We start from the raw sequence: 2992 nt of genomic DNA, 5'->3' as shown, positions 1-2992 counted from the left end.
TCAGTCCGCCTTTACCTCGGTTATGCATTTTCTGTCACAGTATTATGATTTCTGTCGACTTTAGGCAAGACTCGAAAGGCGACATTGGTGACAGTGGAAAGCGGAACTGATCCTCTTCTTGAATTCTAAGCATTAACTTGCAGAGGAAGGCCATACACTGCTTATCTGCGGAAACGCCTTCATCAAGCGAGGCAATGCTAGTTGTGAACCATCTGAAGAACCCTTTTAGGGAGCTGTCATGGGCACCTGCATGAAGTTGTCCGTTAAGTGAACACGCGAGACCATCTCCGCCTATCTACTGGCTGGATATAACTCAGTTTGGTGTGGCTGATTAGAACCGAATTGAGAACAAAGTGGCAAAGAGGAGCAGACAGGGCACATTATTCTCATGAAACAATTTTAAACTTCCTGCTTGATTAACTGACTGCACTTAGGCCAGAGTTTTTAAGGCCACTGATAAACAAACCTGATGGTCAGCACATTTTCTTCCTTTATTTAATACAGTCTCCTAACAGGACGCAACTCCAGATACAGTGGAATTATCAAGAGGGATCAGTGATGATGCAGTCAAATATCTTTTAGCACCGGCTACGTTTGCTTAGCCGACACGGGAGGTTGACCAAGGGGAGCGCCGGGGACAACGTTCAAAAGGAGCAGCAGCAGATAGTCCGCCCTAGTATTATGACTTCTTTTGCCCTCAGGAAAGACTAAGGGCACTACAGTGTTTCGTTTGTACTTAAAAGGAAGTCTTGCATCTAACTGGTGGATTAGCCGTTTTTTGCACGTAGAACACGTAGGCGAAGGACAGCTTGCAGCTGAATCCGAGGGGGGGAGGATTGGACGTATCACCGCTGACCTTAAAAAACCGCACCCATCTCAAGGTATTTTCACAGTTAGCGATGACAGGATGAGAGCAACATCGGATAAAGTCGAAGAGTCAAAGTCCGTCTCCATTTGAGGTTATGCGATGAATCGATGCAAATAGTAGGATGAACCAGTGAGGAACTAAGACAGCCTGTCATACTGGACGGTTTCACGTTCTCATCGAAAGCGAACGGGAATGGGGATAAACTTGCTACAGCACACTGCCCAGCCTAAAGTGACACTAGCCTAACGAACCAGCACGGCGCCAGTACCATGAAGCACCACCAACAGCCTTTTAGCTACAAAATACTGAACATTCATTGTAAGAATGCACTGCATATTATTTGGCCATAAAATAAGAAACGTCTAACATAATTTCCAAAGTTCTTTCATTTGGAAGTGATGCACCATCACCACTTCTATCAAAACCCCACTTTTTGGCTTCAAACTACTTGGTTATCATTGTTCCGAAGGGAAACAACGGTTCAGTTAGGCTAAATCTACATTCGCGCAATTTTTGAATACTTAATCAACAGCCTAAAACATTAATGAAGGTTGATGGTTAGTTCGTTCATGACTGACGGAATTCCCGTGATTTGAGAAGCCTAATTCTAGGAGGCCATGATGGAGGAGCTGATGACAAAAGAGGAAGAAGGTGACACATAAGATGGGAGGGTTTGATGCACTTTCTAAGACCCACGTTATTGGACGGTGGTATATCAGACAGCTCAGTGGCGTAAAGGAAGTAGATGCCACGAAGATATCGTATCTAATTTTGATGATGTTCCAACAATGTATTTGTGTTTGAATTTAATGTCAAAATACGGTCTAATGCTAAGTTTTACATTGTCAACGGCGGGGAGGGTTGAACTTTAGAAGGAAAATTAACCCTCACAGTCCAGATGTTCTATTGGTCTAGTGTGGCCTAATCGTCCGTACTTTATAATGGGAAAAATTTAGCTAAAAAACACATTTATTCTTCGTAGGTCGAGCACCCTCTACTGTAATGCTTTAATTATTTTTGAGCTTTTCGTTTTGGCTTTGAGGGCTCTTAGGGCTTTGCCTTTGTACTTTTTGCTGGGCGGAATGGCCTTCCCGCCAAGCCAGTAGCGCCCTTAGTCCTTCTGTATGCCGGCGATACATTTGTCGCCCCAGAATTATGCCTTCTCTCGTCTCCGGAATAGTCTGGTGAAGCTAAACTATGCCTCTCTTACTGTCTTCAACTCTTTCCTGCAGCCTGTTAAATTCATATACCGCATACATGAGAATCGGTTTGACGGATGCAGAAAGTCCTGAACTAGCAGAAATTCCTGTCAAATGTGACTCAAACACGATCAGCGGATTTCTGTGGCTTTTGGAAGGGAAACTCAATCAAAAACAAGACAACAAACATTGACAACTGAATTGATGCCTGGTTCAACGAGGGAAGCACAACTGCATGCACTCAACGTCTAAAAGTGACAAGCGAACAGCATCTTTTTTGCCTTCCAGTTTTTCCCACTTGCAATAAATAACAACTCCGGTATACGCGACACAAATTTATGAAGAAATATACGCAACTTTTATGATATAAAAAGGACTATAGTGAGCATTTTATTTGCTTATTTTTACTTCCGAAAACAACTCAAGATTTTTTTCTGATATACTTTATAATCAATTCCTCGAAAATTTCACCATCATGGAAAAAACAGGCAATAGGCGACTTTCAGTGAGTTGTGAGGGTGATTCGAGTCATTTGCAACTTTTGCCATTCTCTGCAGCCTTAGCATACTCCAAACAGGTCAAGTTCAATGCCGAATTGACATTTTTACGGATGGTGATCAAATAAATTCCTGTGTATCTTATAATGATAAGTTGGTAACTAGAGGAAGCTTATGAGAGCGCCTTACTAATTTAAACAGACAATATTAGGAAATATGGTTCCATCAAAAGGAGACGCAAACTTGCAGAAAATCGCACTCCTATAAAAGAGCGCTAGTAATGTGGTAGTCACGTGATTGTCCGATCCTAATAAAAAAAAAAGTCGACAAGTACATGAAGTACCCAAGATGAAGACAAAGATGATGGTTAAGGTCTGAAGTGAGTCAGCGTCTCCCTCAATTCCAAACTAGCGTTTACTATGAGGGTA

The sequence above is a fragment of the Echinococcus granulosus genome (assembly GCF_000524195.1).
Source record: "Echinococcus granulosus chromosome Unknown EG_S00026, whole genome shotgun sequence".
Classification (NCBI taxonomy): Eukaryota; Metazoa; Platyhelminthes; class Cestoda; order Cyclophyllidea; family Taeniidae; genus Echinococcus; species Echinococcus granulosus.
The sequence above is the reverse complement of the archived record's forward strand: the minus strand, read 5'-3'. Positions refer to the sequence as shown.